At 37.9% G+C, this 17,931-nt stretch overlaps 1 protein-coding gene and 1 long non-coding RNA gene across 2 annotated transcripts in view; one reads left to right on the top strand and one right to left on the bottom strand.

Annotated features, from left to right (window-relative positions):
* Nucleotides 1–17,931, top strand: part of RBM20 (RNA binding motif protein 20) — a 111,558-nt gene that overhangs the window by 18,470 nt on the left and 75,157 nt on the right. The window lies entirely within an intron of this gene.
* Nucleotides 6,968–17,931, bottom strand: part of LOC139167802 (uncharacterized) — a 115,660-nt gene continuing 104,696 nt past the window's right edge. Inside the window, exon 3 of the long non-coding RNA XR_011559194.1 lies at nucleotides 6,968–7,300. This is a non-coding gene — a long non-coding RNA (uncharacterized lncRNA). The remainder of the gene's footprint in view (nucleotides 7,301–17,931) is intronic.

Below are 17,931 nucleotides of genomic sequence, written 5' to 3'. Positions count from 1 at the left end.
CCCCTTCAACATAGTCCCTATCTTTCCAGATCTGATTCAGATCGACAGGCCAGCTTTCAGTGGCAGGAGCATTCAACAACCTCAGGGCAGATGAGCCTTTCGAGGCCAGCAATACTCAGTCCTTCTGACACCAAAAGTAACTTTGTGGCTCACCTTTCTATTGTGGGGAGACTAGGTCTGTTCGCAGACCACTGGGAGGAGAGAATCACAGATACATGGGTCAGGGAGACTTTAAGATCAGGACTCTCCCTGGAATTCCTCTCTCCTCCTTCAGAATTCCTCTCTCCCCCTTCAAGGTTTTTCCTTCACTGCCCCATTTCTGGAGACATAGAAAGACAGGAGCTCATGGACCTGGCAATCTAGCATTTGCTAGACATTTGGGCAATTTAACTGGTACCACCGGAGTAGGGCTGCTATTCAAATTTATTCCTCGTTCCAAAGACGACGGGATTGGGTGGAAGTAAATTTTGAATCTCAAGGAACTAAATCAATATCTGCTCTACAGAAGCTTCAAGATGCATTGACTCCATTCTATTCAAGCAGGAATTTAGGAGGGGGATTTCTTGATTTCTGTGGACCTCATGGAGGCCTACCTCCACGTCCCTATTTGCCCAAACCACAGATGTTACCTAAGGTTCTGTTATTCTGGGCGCCATCATCAGTAGTGGGTTCCTATTGGTATGGATAATTGCACACAGCTTTCTGTCTCTGGCATGTGCGCGCACGTCTGAGCGAGATTTTGATTCTGTGCATGTGCGGGAAGCAAAATCTCACAAGGGAATGCACACCACATGATATTTTTGGCAATTTTTTTGCTTCTGTGCATGTGTGGAAGCAAAAAAAAAATCAATGAAATTTAATGTGCACATGTGACCCCTTGCTAGATTTGCTTCCTGCACACACGTAGAAGCAAAATCTCGCTTTGACGCACACGCCAGAGACATGAAGCTGTTCATAATTATCTGTGCCAGTAGGAACACGCTACTGGCCATTGCCAATATAATTTGGTATCGGCCTTGAGAACTTTCACCAAAATCATGGCAGCATTAGCAGCTTTCCTCAGGACAATTCCTATAAGGATACAATGTTACATGGATAACTTCCTCATCCAGGCTTCCTCTCAGCTATTGGTGGAAGAGATCTGGCCACTACAATCAGGACCCTCGTGGATCAAGGGTTCTCTGTCAGCTACTTCTGTTCAGTTTTCTCAAAAGACACCTTACAATATAATACTATAGATGGATATAGCATTGCTTCCAGCTGTACGGATTCAGCTCCAGTGATCTTAGAAGCTGATGTCTTAGAACAACTTGAACGATTAAAGATAAATAAGGCAATGGGTCCAGATGGCATCCACCCCAGAATTCTTAAAGAACTCAGATTTGTCATTGCTACCCCCCTGACCGATTTGTTTAATCAATCCCTGTTAACAGGAGATGTTCCTGAGGATTGGAGAGTGGCCAATGTTGTGCCTATCCACAAGAAGGGCAGTAGAGAAGAAGCTGGTAACTACAGGCCAGCTAGCTTGACATCAGTTATAGTTAAAATGATGGAGACTCTACTCAAAAAGAGGGTAAATCAGCACCTAAAAAACAATAACTTATTGGACCCAAATCAGCATGGCTTTACTGAAGGCAAATTATGTCAGACTAATCTCATTGATTTCTTTGACTATGTCACAAAGGTGTTGGATGAAGGTGGTGCCGTGGATATTGCCTACCTGGACTTCAGCAAAGCCTTTGATACGGTTCCACATAAAGAGCTGATAGATAAATTAGTGAAGATTGGACGTAATCCCTGGATAGTTCAGTGGATTTGCAGCTGGCTGACATCAGAGAGTTATTGTTAATGGCGAGTATTCTGAGCAGAGTCAGGTTACAAGCGGTGTGCCACAAGGGTCTGTTCTGAGTCCTATTCTTTTTAATATGTTTGTGAGTGACATAGGGGAAGGTTTGGTAGGGAAGGTTTGCCTATTTGCCGATGACTCTAAAGTGTGCAATAGGGTTGATATTCCTGGAGGCATCTGTAATATGGTAAATGATTTAGCTTTGCTAGGTAACTGGTCAAAGCAATGGAAACTGCAGTTTAATGGCTCCAAATGTAAAATAATGCACTTGGGGAAAAAGGAATCCTCAATCTGAGTATTGTATTGGCAATTCTGTGTTAGCAAAAACTTCAGAATTGAAGGATTTAGGGGTAGTGATTTCTGACAGTCTCAAAATGGGTGAGCAGTGTGGTCGGGCGGTAGGAAAAGCAAGTAGGATGCTTGGCTGCAAAGCTAGAGGTATAACAAGCAGGAAGAGGGAGATTGTGATCCTGCTATATAGAGCGCCGGTGAGACCACATTTGGAATACTGTGTTCAGTTCTGGAGACCTCACCTACAAAAAGATATTGACAAAATTGAACGGATCCAAAGTTGGGCTACAAGAATGGTGCAAGGTCTTAAGTATAAAATGTATCAGGAAATACTTAATGAACTCAATCTGTATAGTCTGGAGGACAGAAGGAAAAGGGGGGACATGATTGGAATATTTAAATATGTTAAAGGGTTAAATAAGGTTCAGGAGGGAAGTGTTTTTAATAAGAAAGTGAACACAAGAACAAGGGGACACAATCTGAAGTTAGTTGGGGGAAAGATCAAAAGCAACATGAGAAACTATTATTTTACTGAAAGGGTAGTAGATCCTTGGAACAAACTTCCAGTAGACATGGTTGGTAAATCTACAGTAACTGAATTTAAACATGCCTGGGATAAACATATATTTATCCTAAGATAAAATACAGGAAATAGTATAAGGGCAGACTAGATGGACCATGAGGTCTTTTTCCGCCGTCAGTCTTCTATATTTCTATATCTGGTCAGGTTTTCTTTTCCCAAGAGTGCTAGGACAGCAGCAGGTCCTTGATAAGTGGGTTGCGAGCAGACAGAGAGGCTCCAATAGCATTACTGTCTCAACTCCTGGGGAAGATGATCTCGTGTCTGGGTATCATATCTTGGGTCTGGTTTTATGCTGGACCTCTTCAATGGCTCCTGCTGCCTCATGAGCAAATGGGTCGCAGTTCCTCCCCAGCAAGAGCTCAGATCCCATTGCATGTGATTCACTCATTCCATTGATGGGAGTTGGGGGCCATCATAAAGGGCTGCTGTTACAGGGACCCAGTAAGGCTGACGGTGACATCAGCCTCTTCAGCTGGGGGGCTCACTTGGGCTCTCAGGTGGCCCACAGTCAGTGGACTTCACAAGAGCTTCATCACAACATAAATTGGCTGGAGCTCAGGGAGGCCAGTTTAGCACCCATTCCAACAAGGGGTTGTGGGCCATCATGTTCCACTGATGAACAATATCCCTATGAAGGCCCATGTGAATCATCAAGGAGGGACTTGTTTGAAGACTCTCATGAATGAGATGGGCGCTTTGTGCCAGTGGGCCGAAAATGAAAATCAGAATTCTACTAACTAAAAATCTATTTACTTAGCATTTTATAAAAAACAACATAAATGAAATGCAATACATTATCAACTTTGCAGTGCAATCCATGTTAAATATTGCCACTTCAGCAAACATATAAGTAGCTTATTTTTTCCTTATTTGTAGCTATTTTTATTCTACAAATACAAAGGTTCCTTTTATGATATGTTATCATAAGAATTTTTGTATTTTGTATACCAAATTAGTATCTATTTATTTATCCAGCTTGTATGACCACACATCTCAACAAGTGCCTGGGTGGCCGTACAAATTAAGATTATCCTCAGAGACAGAGCACACTTCTCTATCAGAGAGTATATCATTTAAAGCAGACATGCTAAGGTTGAAGCTTTAGGATATAGTGCCCTCACTGGTATGGAATCCTTAATTTTTGATTCTACAGACTCATGTTGCTGAACAATATTAATTTGGCTTTGCTCAGGGTTTTTTAGCACTTTTGTTGTCCGAGCAATTCATATTGAAAAACTATTTGAGAATGTATATTACTGGTTTTCTTCTAGGATTTTCCAGAGAAATTGTAATCTTTAGGGAGGTAACAGCATTACCAGATTCCTTTATGTCAAGTGCTTAAAGGATTCCAGAGCACTGACTATGGCTAAGATAAATAACTATGGAAATGCATGCAGCTGCTTTGCCAGTGAAGTATCTATTTTTGACACTGAAACCATTAACAAGCTCTGGCTTTTCTCAGGTCAAGTAGCGGCAACGGAGAACATTAGCACTTTTTCTTTGTTGACAGCCTATCGTTATCATGGCAGGTCACAGGGGGTGAGTAGATAGTTGTGGTATTTGGACACCTAGATAGTGTTGTAAGTTTTGGATTTGTATTTAAAATTTTGCTTAGCTGTAACTGCTATCAAGTCCAAAGTAAACCTTATTTGAGAATTGGCTGGGAGACTGTATGAAAATATCATTAAAGTACTTCAAGGTATATTTTTAGTGTGTTCTTAAACATATTTTTTTTCAAAGAAAAACTTGCTAAATATATACAGTATCTCTGGTATAAGAAAAGGTTGTTTGTAGAAACTGACAGCTTATTATCTTAAAATATCCTCAAATTTTTACCTTGGTAGTTCGTTTAGAAAATAAATGTTTGCTACAGAAATGCACTAGAATCAGTATAATCTTTCTGATGTGTGATCTTAAATGTTTTACTGGGATAAACTTCATTAAACTCAGTGGGTGAGTTTTGAATAGACACTTGTAAAATTAGCAACTGTTGATGGACAAAATGTCTTTATACATGATATGTTTTGTATTCACCAAAACTGCAAGCAAAAGATCAGTAAGCTTATAATTTAAACAAGAAAGAAATAGTCTTTGTAGAGTACTGTATCTAATGTAGTATAAGTTGGTTTTTTATTATTTAATTCATTAAATAATGTGTATATATTAAAAGAATTCCAGAAATCAAGTATTCATAATGCTCACTAATCGCAGAGTAAAACATTTCTGCTATATTTGCAATGGATAAATTGTAAAGTTAAATACTAATAAATTATTACATTGGAGAGTTGTATAGATCTGCTTTTTGTGTATTTATGTATGTGTGTGTGCACATTTATCATTTCAGTTTTTTTTAATTCTATCTGTAATGCTTAAGCATTAATGAGAAATAATTCAAAATTTGAAAGGATTGCATCTCTGAAAGGAATTGAAATAGTAATTACTCAAAAGGAAGGAAATATACTACTAGTGGAATTAGAAAGCTATAGTAGAATAATTAAATTTCTTGAACTGTATATGCAAAGTTTTAAATTGTGGATTTTTAATGTTGCACATTGCTCAGACTTACTGTGTATGAATTGGGCAGCTATATATATCTGTTTAATAAATAAATGAAAGATAAACAGTGCAATATATATACATTATTTGTCCTCTTTTTTATAGATATGATTAACTTGAAAATAACAGTATTTGAATCATTCTGGAAAAAAAGAAAAAAGGTCTTATTTTTCTTTTGCTATCAGTAGATAGCTGTTTATCTGAGAAAATATAAATTGCAAATTTCATACACATATTAAATGTAACATAGAATTCAACCTACTTAAATTTAATTGTAAAAGGCTTCAAGAATAACAGGAATCTTGTTTCTAGTTTGATTTGATTCCTTGTACTGAAGACTTGTTGAACTCAATGGCTTTTATCTTTATAGCTATGTCCTTATAGTTAAAGACATCTTCTGGAACACTTTATATTTTAGTGTTACAGCCCAATTCAGGATTCCATTACTTTCAATAAAGTTTTGATTTTAAGAAGGCTTAATTTCCAACAAGACTGCTAATGTGTGATTGGGTGTGGTTTAAATGTTCTATACCTGAATTTAAGATGACAGGCTTTAATCTAAAAATGAGAAGCACACATTCATAAATGTAGGTGCTTAAGTCTACATACACAATTAAAATGTGGAAAATAAATAAATAAATATGAATTTAGACATTGTTATATTAAATATGTCCGGGCAATAATGGTAATGATTTTGTTTTCTGCAGTTAGTTCAATGAGCAGTTAATTTTGTAATGTTGTAAACTATGACAATAAAAGAATTACTAGCAATTTTAAAAAGATCAATGGTAATAATTTTTAAGAATATATTGTTTTTTATTCTCTACCTATCAAAATCATTGTTGAGGTTTTACTTGTGTTAAATAAAAACATTTTCTTTGAAAATTAACATTTGAATCCAGTTCAATTATCTTGATCAATATGTGTCTAATAGAAGAGACATTGAAATATGTTTTGCTTTAGTCAAGATATAGTATCTTTTTATGTAGGTGAGGTTTTTTTATGATTATCGCTTACTTGATAAAAAAGCATCTAATTGTGGAAGTAACACTAAATCAAAAGAGGGCACTCTTAATTGCAATCTATGCATCAAATAGTGGAATTTTATATTACCCTGCACACATTTAATGAGTGGGTGGGATGGGGTGAGGGATGAATTTCATGGGGGCAGAAGAGAGACTTAGCATCGAAGGTTCCACTCCCAAGACACTCCTGTCTTCCCACCTAAAGCTGTAGGAGTTGAAATCCTGGCAAGGCGTGATAGAGAGGCAGCACTTCAGTTATCCTGGACTCTGCCATTTCATAAACTTGCTGCCAGGCTTCCCAGAAAGCCCCCTGCATCTTGGCTGCCTTGGTTGGACCCTGATTCCCGAAGCGGCCCTGGGAAGTTAGGACTAGATTGGCGAAGCAGGCACTATTGAGGAGGCATAAGGAAAGGCAGCTCGCCACTCTGCCTGCCCCTTCTCCAGGTGAAGGGTGGTCGGCTTCTGCTCATGGCCCAGGAGACAGCTCTGGCCAGGAAGAAAGAGAAGTACTGTAGTCTGAAGAGAGGTTGATTATAGTTGAATCCATCCATCTATCCATCCATCATCTATTCATCATAAAATATGAGTGGTGCTGTAATTAATGTATAAATTATAAAAAATTATGGTGGTCAAAGAATTACCTTGCAGAAGCTGAAACAATTATCGGAAAGTGCATAAAAGGGATGTAAACACAGTAGTGTTTTTGAAAAGATAAAGGCATAATGTGTATCAATGTATTAATTATTGTGTAACATAGTTGACTTCCCAACAATTCTGGCCAAGTTATGTTTTGTAGTTGGGGGATGGCTGAGGAAGCACTCAATGAGTGAGATAAATAATGATGCAGTATAGAAATGCAAGAAAGTGGGATCTTGCAGTGGTCTTGGCAGCAGGGTCTAGAACATGAGAGTACAATCTTCCTTCCTTCCTTGCCACTCTCGGAAGAGTCTGGTGGCAGGGACATGGCAGCAGCTGTAAGGCCAGCACCAACAGGAACCCCTGCATTGAAGAAAAGAAAGAACACAATGAAGATCAGTGTGGCAGAGCCTAGTGGCCTCATAATTTTTGCCATGCTGTGAAGGGCTGCCAAAAGGGCAGGAATGGGAGGGGAGATAAATGAGTGGGAGGAGTGGAAGCAGAGGCACTTTGCGCAGGACAGGAGAATGTGACTGGAATGCTTCAAATATAATAAGCATGAGGACTCCATCATAAGTCCATTTTTTTCAGGTCTGTTGAATGATCATTGAAAGAATGATTACAAAGTGATGACTAAAGGTAAAAGTTTCCCTTGTCCAGTCAAGTATGATTAGGGGGAGGTGCTTGTCTCTGTTTCCGTAGTCATGTAGCCAACATGATTATATACGCTGAGGCATCCAGAATGCTGTTACCTTATTCAAGACTATACTTTTCATAATTTCTTGCTATGTGTTGGCTGAGGCTGATGGAAGCTAAAGTCCACAATATTGTTTGGGACCATTGGCTTACCTTCAGCGGTGGGCTACGAGCCGGAACGCTAAGTTGTGCTTGTAAGTTCTTGAGGGGCCAGCACGATTTTGCTTCCACACCTGCGGAGGTAGCAAAATTGTGCACGGAGCCGCAAGTGTGCCCATGTTTCAGCATGCACAGAAGAAAAAAACCCTTGCCGAAACATGGGCGCACTTGTGGCTCTGTGCGCAATTTTGCTGCCTCCACAGGTGCGGAAGCAAAATCGCTCTGGCTTTGCAAGAATTTACGAGCTGTGGCGGCGAGCGCAATTTAGCGTTCCGGCTCGTAGCCCACCTCTGCTTACCTCCAGTTGAAGGTGAACCATGTCCATGCCATCAGTGATTATGACCAATAATAAGGGAAGCAATGGTTCTGAAAGTTAAAATTATATTTTAAATTTAATTTATTTTAAAATATAATCCAATTAGTTTAAAAAGTTTGTGGTAAATAGTGGTTCCTTAAAACAGAATAGTGTTAAGTAAAATTAAGCAACTATAGTGAAACTGATGTTTCAAAATATAATGCAAAGAAGTAGGGTGAAGCTCTTTGAATTCTCAATTCCACAGAAGTAATGTGTCTCAGATTTTGTATGCATTAAGTTAGCACATTTGAGGTACTTTTATTCAAAAAAGTTTGTTTCAAAAGATTGCTAAGGAAAGAAGAACGTAACTAATATTCATTCATGATTTGCAGCACAGCTCTTAAATCTGGAGAAAATATATAATAAACAAACAAATAAATAACAGTTCTAAAAGCTCTTTATTAATTCCAGTAAAAATATTAATTTTATAGCCATCTTTGGTTTATCTGATAGCTTTGAAAACCAAGTAGCATTCCAGAAAAGGACCTGTAACTGAAAGAATACTGAGTCTGCTAAAGTCCAGCCATGCCAGTAATTTCATATGCTCTTGAGAAGCTGCTGCACCTTTATTTGGAAGTATGATACATTGTCAGGACATAAGTTGGCCTTCTACATGTATTCCCAAGCCAAGTCACGCACAGAGTGCTCTATAAACAAGATAATGTTGCATTTCTTCTCCATGTGCCTTTTCCATTCCTGTCCTTAGATTGCATTTTACTTTGGTTTATGTCTATTACTAGTCAATATTAAAACACACTTATAAGTATATTTATTAATATTTTAGAGATTATGGGAAACATTTCTATTATTTCTGAAACTGGGTTTCACATCATTTAAATTGTAAGATTATACCCTGATTAAGGTTTCAGAATCTTCCCTTTCCCTTCAAATATATTTTCTTGAATCTATTCCATATTTATAGTTTTCCACTTACTACTAGAATTGAACCAACATTTTACATTGCTAAGCAAGACTGTTATTAAGTGCGTTATGGCCCTTTTTAAAAAAAAAAAGTGACTTTTTTGCCACAGTTTTTGAATAAATCACAACAGTTGTTAATCATGCAGTTGTTAAGCAAATCTGGTTTCCCCATTGACTTCATTTGTAAGAAGGTAGCTGGGAATGTTACGTATGGTAATCACAAGACCTCAGGAAAGTATAACTGTCACAAATACATGCCAATGCCGAGTGCCTGAATTTTGATCATGTGACCATGGGGATATTGCAACAGTTGTGAGTGTGAAAGCTGGTCATAAGTCATTCTTTTTAATGTTATAATTTTGAATGGATACTAAATGAATTGTTATAAGTTGGCTGTATTCAATAAGAAAGTACAGTGGAACCCCGACATAAGAGCTGCTCTACTTAAGAGCAACTCGAGATAAGAGCTGGGAGGGGAGAGATATTTTTGTTCTACTTACAAGCCCAAATTCGAGATACAAGCGCCAAGGAGCTGTCTCCTGAAGCCAAACGCTAACTTCCGCGTTCGGCTTCAGGAGACAGCTGCGAAGCGGCGCGCGTGTTTTAAAAGGTTGCAGCCGGCCTGGGGGGCTCGGGGGGGTGCTTGCAGCTTTCTTTCTTGCTCTTTTTCTTTCTCTCTTTTACCTTCCCTTCCTCTATTTCTTCTTTTCTTTCTCCTTCCCACCTTCTTCCCTCCCTCCCTCCCTTCACTCATTCCTCTCTTACTCTCCCCTTTCATAAGTTTCCTTGCTTCCTTCCTCTGTTCCTGTCCCTTCCCTCTTTCCTTCCTTCCTTCCCACCCTCCGTCCATTCATTCACCCATTCCTCTCTTGATCGCTTAAAGCCGGTCCCTGGTGCAAAAAGGGTTGGGGACCTCTGTCCTACAGGATTGGGTGGCAGAGAAGTTGAACATATGTAAATTTAAAAGTTTAAGAAAGTTTACAAGTTAAGTGAAAGAAACTTCATTATTCATTTATATGTACATGTACATTTCTTCATTAAAAACATGTCTTTCTGCATAATTTAGACTAACTTTGTGAGTTTTTTGAGGGCTGGAACCAATTAAAATTATTTACATTAATTCCTATGGGGAAAAGTCGTTCGAGATAAGAGCTGCTCGACTTAAGAGCCCAGGTCCGGAACGAATTAAACTCGTATCTCGAGGTACCACTGTATAGAAAAATATGAAAATGTTATACACTTTTTTTGCAATTTCTTGTTTTTATATATATATGTGTGTGTGTGTGTGTGTGTGTGTGTGTGTGTGTGTTTGTAGATTTTCACGTCGCCAGAAATTTCCAAATCCTACACGGGAAGAAACCCGAATATACCAAGACTGTCATACCTGTACCCGTGAAAATCTACGAAAACACACACACACACACACACACACACATATATATACACACAGTGTTCCCTCAATTTTCACGGGGGATGCGTTCCGAGACCGCCCGCGAAAGTCGAATTTCCGCAAAGTAGAGATGCGGAAGTAAATATACTATTTTTGGCTATGAACAGTATCACAAGCCTTCTCTTAACACTTTAAATCCCTAAATTGAAATTTCCCATTCCCTTAGCAATTATTTAGATTATTACTCACCATGTTTATTTATTAAAGTTTATTTTAAAAAAGTATTTATTAAAGGCCAACGAAAGTTTGGCGATGACATATGATGTCATCGGGCGGGAAAAACCGTGGTATAGGGAAAAAAGCCACAAAGTATTTTTTAATTAATATTTTTGAAAAACCGTGGTATAGACTTTTCGTAAAGTTTGAACCCAGAAAAATTGAGGGAACACTGTAAATATACACACACTTACATACATACATACATATATAATATTTAAACAAGAATCTTCATTTCTTAAAAGTGAGCTTTTTTGTAATTTTCATTAATATATATTGTAACTGTTTTTAATTGGAAAACAATCATAAAATTTGGGATGCTGCAAAATTGTAAAGTTCCTTTTTACACATCAGTTCATGAACTACAATTTTAAACAGGCAATATTATTATTATAAAATTAATCAATTTGGTTGCCTGTCTAGCTACTTATTCTTCCATTTTTAATCCAACTTTTATATGAGGTTTGCTGGTATGAACTTTTTACTTAGATCCTTTCAATTTCTTCCTCAGAAACTGGTTCCTTTTCCCAGGCTTAGTGAATTACCTCCAGGCAGTTCCATTCTGAAGTCTATGAATGTGTTCAGAAATGATGTTATGGATATAAGAGCATGTGTAGAAGGATTTAATCCATCTGACTTTTCTCTAATATACGTGCCCAAAAAAAGTTTTGTTCTTAGTGCTTTATTAGCCTAATGATTCTCTTGATGATTGATTTATACCAGGTTCATTCCAATGTTCCCAGCTATAGTATATCTGAAGTGAAAAATCATGAGATGCAGATGAGGTCAGTAGCTGTTGTTGACAGATACGTGGGTGAGTGTTCTGACTGAATATCACAGAAGTGTCCAGAGAAGAGCTTTTGCTGCTCTCTGATCATTTGAGAACAGAATGAGACTTGACAAATGTTTCTTTGTGTAAAGGCTGTTTAGGTTATTGCTCATATGCAACAGTTAAATTCTGTGGCTTTGTACTAAAGACAAGACATTACATTTTCAAAGTGAATCTGGTTCTGTAAGCTTTACAATGTGCATCCTAACCATACAAAGAAAAGCATAGGAATAATAAATTACCGTAGTTTAAGACAGAAACGTGAAGAAAAGTTTTGAAGACGCAATAAAAATATTTTCATTTGCATAGGGCAGTGTGGATTTTGACACAAAGAATTGGCTACAATTGGATTTTTAGAGTAATATAATTCAGTCTAAATTGAAGGTCTGGGACTTCATTCGGGGGCTTGTGTTGTATCCCACATGCTTTTAGTACTGGGGTTTTCAATCCCCATGGCTTGGAGATTGGGTCTTGAGGGAGCGGGATTGAAATTTATAGCCTCCTTTGGTGACCATTATTTCACATAATTTCCTTCCTTCCTTCCCACCCTCCGTCCATTCATTCACCCATTCCTCTCTTGATCGCTTAAAGCCGGTCCCTGGTGCAAAAAGGGTTGGGGACCTCTGTCCTACAGGATTGGGTGGCAGAGAAGTTGAACATATGTAAATTTAAAAGTTTAAGAAAGTTTACAAGTTAAGTGAAAGAAACTTCATTATTCATTTATATGTACATGTACATTTCTTCATTAAAAACATGTCTTTCTGCATAATTTAGACTAACTTTGTGAGTTTTTTGAGGGCTGGAACCAATTAAAATTATTTACATTAATTCCTATGGGGAAAAGTCGTTCGAGATAAGAGCTGCTCGACTTAAGAGCCCAGGTCCGGAACGAATTAAACTCGTATCTCGAGGTACCACTGTAGTTTGTATTCCAGGTTATTTATATCCTGTAATATTTGCCAAATGCATGATGTAATCTTCATACTCGTAGTTTCATTATTAGATGCAAATGGTCTTATGTTTCAGACATGGTATGAATGAAATATAGATTTTATGCATTGAAAAGTTGCCAATAATAGTTTTGTGTTTGCTTCTAAAACCAATGTCTAAATTATCCTAGAGCTCTTAGGTCAGTGAGAAGTTTGGGGCAACTAAGAGTTTTTTTGTGTAGATCCAAGATAACTATTTTACATCCAGTGCTGTACAATGATAGTAATGTTGTTGTATATTGTACAGTAGGCTAAACTGATTGGTAACAGTAATGCTTCTTAGGAAGTACTTAGATTGACATTCACAGCTTCATAATGATGACAGATAGAAATCTGCTGCGTTTGCAAGTTTATCATACCCAACAATTTTTAATGTGAAAACCATTCAGAGAGCATAGCCAAATATTCACTTCTTGGATTAGTCAAGGTCTGAGGAAATTAGTATTTAATAATAACTTGTTGATAGACACATAAAGTTATTACATCATTTAGATTTATTTGCTTCTGGAAGTCTTTCAGTTTTTGTTCTTTGATTGCATGTGCTTTTGTATAGGAATTATCTACATTGATGTTATAACATCAATTTTGATGTTATATGTAATGCTTCATATATTTCATTTTCACACTTTTAAGAATGAAACTTAATTATTTTAATTCACTTACTTACATAATGAAGGTAAATGCATCTAAAAAATCTTCTATTTTAATTTTTTTGAAGGGGAATAATTTAATAATTTAATTTAATATGTGAAGGCAACACTGAATATCAAATTTGCAGATGGCACCAAATAGATAGAAACATAGAAACATAGAAACATAGAAGACTGACGGCAGAAAAAGACCTCATGGTCCATCTAGTCTGCCCTTATACTATTTCCTGTATTTTATCTTACAATGGATATATGTTTATCCCAGGCATGTTTAAATTCAGTTACTGTGGATTTACCAACCACGTCTGCTGGAAGTTTGTTCCAAGGATCTACTACTCTTTCAGTAAAATAATTTTTTCTCATGTTGCCTTTGATCTTTCCCCCAACTAACTTCAGATTGTGTCCCCTTGTTCTTGTGTTCACTTTCCTGTTAAAAACACTTCCCTCCTGAACCCTATTTAACCCTTTAACATATTTAAATCTTTCGATCATGTCCCCCCTTTTCCTTCTGTCTTCCAGACTATACAGATTGAGTTCATTAAGTCTTTCCTGATACGTTTTATACTTAAGACCTTCCACCATTCTTGTAGCCCGTCTTTGGACCCGTTCAATTTTGTCAATATCTTTTTGTAGGTGAGGTCTCCAGAACTGAACACAGTACTCCAAATGTGGTCTCACCAGCGCTCTATATAAGGGGATCACAATCTCCCTCTTCCTGCTTGTTATACCTCTAGCTATGCAGTCAAGCATCCTACTTGCCTTTCCTACCGCCCGACCACACTGCTCACCCATTTTGAGACTGTCAGAAATCACTACCCCTAAATCCTTCTCTTCTGAAGTTTTTGCTAACACAGAACTGCCAATGCAATACTCAGATTGAGGATTCCTTTTCCCCAAGTGCATTATTTTACATTTGGAAACATTAAACTGCAGTTTCCATTGCTTTGACCATTTATCTAGTAACGCTAAATCATTTACCATATTACAGACCCCTCCAGGAATATCAACCCTATTGCACACTTTAGAGTCATCGGCAAATAGGCAAACCTTCCCTACCAAACCTTCCCCTATGTCACTCACAAACATATTAAAAAGAATAGGACCCAGAACAGACCCTTGTGGCACACCGCTTGTAACCTGACTCTGCTCAGAAAACTCGCCATTAACAATAACTCTCTGATGTCTATGCTTCAGCCAGCTTGAAATCCACTGAACTATCCAGGGATTAAGTCCAATCTTCACTAATTTATCTATCAGCTCTTTATGTGGAACCGTATCAAAGGCTTTGCTGAAGTCCAGATAGGCAATATCCACGGCACCACCTTGATCCAACACCTTTGTGACATAGTCAAAGAACTCAATGAGATTAGTCTGACACGATTTGCCTTCAGTAAAGCCATGCTGATTTGGGTCCAATAAGTTATTGTTTTTTAGATGCTGATTTATCCTCTTTTTGAGTAGAGTCTCCATCATTTTAACTACAACTGATGTCAAGCTAACTGGCCTGTAGTTACCAGCTTCTTCTCTACTGCCCTTCTTGTGGATAGGCACAACACTGGCCATTCTCCAATCCTCAGGAACATCTCCTGTTAACAGGGATTGGTTAAACAAATCAGTCAGGGGGGTAGCAATGACAGATCTGAGTTCTTTAAGAACTCTGGGGTGGATGCCATCTGGACCCATTGCCTTATTTATCTTTAATCTTTCAAGTTCTTCTAAGACATCGGCTTCTAAGATCACTGGAGCTGAATCCGTACAGCTGGAAGCAATGCTATATCCCTCTATAGTATTATTTTGTAAGGTGTCTTTTGAGAAAACTGAACAGAAGTAGCTATTGAAATGGTCAGCGATCTCCTTATTCCCATCAATGCATGTATTATTCCCGGTACTAAGCTTTGTGATGTTGCAGTTTTTCTTCTTCCTATCACTAATATATCTGAAGAAGGTTTTATCCCCCTTCTTTACAGATTTTGCTATTTCTTCCTCTTTTGAGGCTTTAGCAGCATATATTACCTGTTTCGCCTCCTTCTGTCTCATTTTATACACCTCTCTATCAGCTATACTTCCAGACTCTTTATACCTCCTATAGGCTGCCTTTTTTTCATTGACTATAGCCCTTACATCATTGCTAAACCAAAGCGGTTTCTTCTTCCTTTTACCTTTAGTTACTTGCTTTACATAAAGTCTTGTGGCTTTTAAGATGGCCTTTTTTAATACAGTCCACTGGGTGCTCGCTCCTGCCATATTATCCCTCCCCTTTAATTCATTATTTAAATATTCCCCCATTGCATTAAAATTTGTTTTTCTGAAATCCAATACTTTGGTTGCAGTATAGGATTGCTCACAATCAGTTTTTACATCAAACCACAAACATAGATGGTCACTGCAACCTAAATTTTCTCCCACCTTGACCTCTGAAACCCAATTCCCATTTGTAAAAACTAAATCTAGAATATTCTCCCCTCTAGTTGGTGTCTTAACTAGCTGTGCCAGAGCTGCTCCTGTAAAGGCCTCTACTGTATTCTTACTTTTGCATGTAAGGGCACTGGGGATATTCCAGTCAACATCAGGCATGTTGAAATCACCCATAACCACAATATCTCCCTTTACTGCCATTAGGGTAATCTCATCCACCATTTTGTTGTCATGTTCCTCAGATTGCCCTGGAGGCCTATAGATCACCCCAATTCTAATGACAGAACCGTCTTTATTTTGCATGCAAATCCAGAGGGTCTCCAGATCTTTACATGTATTTTGAATTAGTATTGTTTTTAGACTTTCTTTAACATAAATGGCTACTCCACCTCCCCTTCTCTCTATTCTATCCTTCCTATACAGTGTATATCCTGGTATGGATATTTCCCATTCATTAGAATCCTTAAACCATGTCTCAGTTATGGCAACCAGGTCCAAATTATCTCTAGATATTATGGCCATTAACTCACAGAGCTTGTTGCTCAAGCTTCGAGCATTCGTGTACATTACCCGAAGAACATTATTTTCATTATTAGTTTGCCCCTTATCATCAACAACTACATCTATTTTATTTACAGCTCCCTTTTCATAAGCTTCCAGAAACTGATTTATCCTCATTGCTCGGGGACAGAAATCCTCCACATCTGGTACATCTCTGTCCCCTTTACCTAGTTTAAATGCCTGTCCAAAAAAGTTCTGAATTCCTCACCGAGCACCTGGGTACCTCTGTATGATGGATGCAAACCATCCCTCTTAAACAACTCCCTATTAGACCACCTACTGACATCATGACTTACATAACCAAAACCTTCAGCTTTACACCACTGCCTTAACCACACATTAAACTCTCTGATACAACTTGTTTTACCCTCCTGGCCACAAACCGGTAACACCTCTGAGAAAGTCACTGAATCAGTTATTTTACCCAGCTCCACACTTAGACATTGAAAATCTCTTTTTACTACATTAACATTTCTCTGGGACAAATCGTTTGTGCCAAGATGCACCACCACATCAACTTTATTAGCTTTACTCTCAGCCTTGACAATGTTTGTAATCCGCCTCCTGTCCCTGTGGGCAGTGGCTCCTGGAAGACACCTCATCACCTTCACCACATCCTTCCTCTGTCCCAAATCAACTCCTCTGACAATCGAGTCACCCACAAGAACATGTGTCCTCTCTTTATTTCTACTAACTGGACTTGGTTTGGTGACACTATGCTCCTCATTTACAACAACTTCTCCTTTGAACATCCCCTCATTCTCCGCCTGAGGGGCCTTGCTAATATCTACAACATCCTTACTATTTAAATCCGCAAGAACAAGAAGATAGAATAGCTTATACTGTATCTTTAAAGAGAAATATAAAATTCAGAAATTTTCATAACTAAAAAAAAGAGTCTGGAAACGATAGAAGGAGATTCAATAAATAATAGTCATCAGGCTGTAAATTTAGGAGAATAGTAGGCTTGGCAATAAAAGATATGTAGTAAAAGAAAACAAACCAATGGTAAAGGAGGGTGGCCATAATAAATGTATGCAGTAATTTCCAAATCTCAAGCAACAATAGTTCCATTTTATTTTTAATTATTTATTTAATTAATTAATTAATTAATTTAATTTATTTATAATTATTATAGAGAATGCTTCCAGCATTGTATTCCTTTGTGGACACCATTGTTTTAAGAAGCATCAAATGTGATATTGTAATTAAAGTGATGAACAATGGCTGGGGAGATCCCAGGTTAGATTTGTCTTCAGACATGGAAACTTCATGGCCACTGACTTTCAACATTATTGTTCCGTCTTGATCATTCTCTAGTTTTCTAAATTGTGTTACACCATGGGTGTCAAACTTGATCGTGTCACGTGATGTATTGTGACATTTTGACAATTTTTGACTTTGCAGCATGTTTGAAATGAGAAATTTTTCCTTACCGATTCTATGGGAGTGGTTTGGAAGTCAGGTGGATGTGGCTTTAGGTTGGCATGGCCATGACATCATGTGACTGGTGGGTGCAGCCAATTTAGTAGTCCAGGGAGCAGGGGTCGGAGTAGATAACCTGTGTCTAGTGCCAGCTAGATTTGTGATCCTCCCTCACTCTCTCCCTCCTTCTCTTTCTTCTTATTTTCTGTGGGAACCAAACCCTTCTCCTCCAAATAAAATATTACACATAAGAAAAGGCTCACAGAAAAACAAGGAAAAATCAAGCTACTAACAAAGAACTTGCCTGAAGTTCATTTTACATTCCTGC

This window comes from Erythrolamprus reginae, chromosome 5 (assembly GCF_031021105.1).
Source record: "Erythrolamprus reginae isolate rEryReg1 chromosome 5, rEryReg1.hap1, whole genome shotgun sequence".
NCBI lineage: Eukaryota > Metazoa > Chordata > Lepidosauria > Squamata > Dipsadidae > Erythrolamprus > Erythrolamprus reginae.
This window is presented reverse-complemented; position numbering and strand designations above follow the sequence as displayed.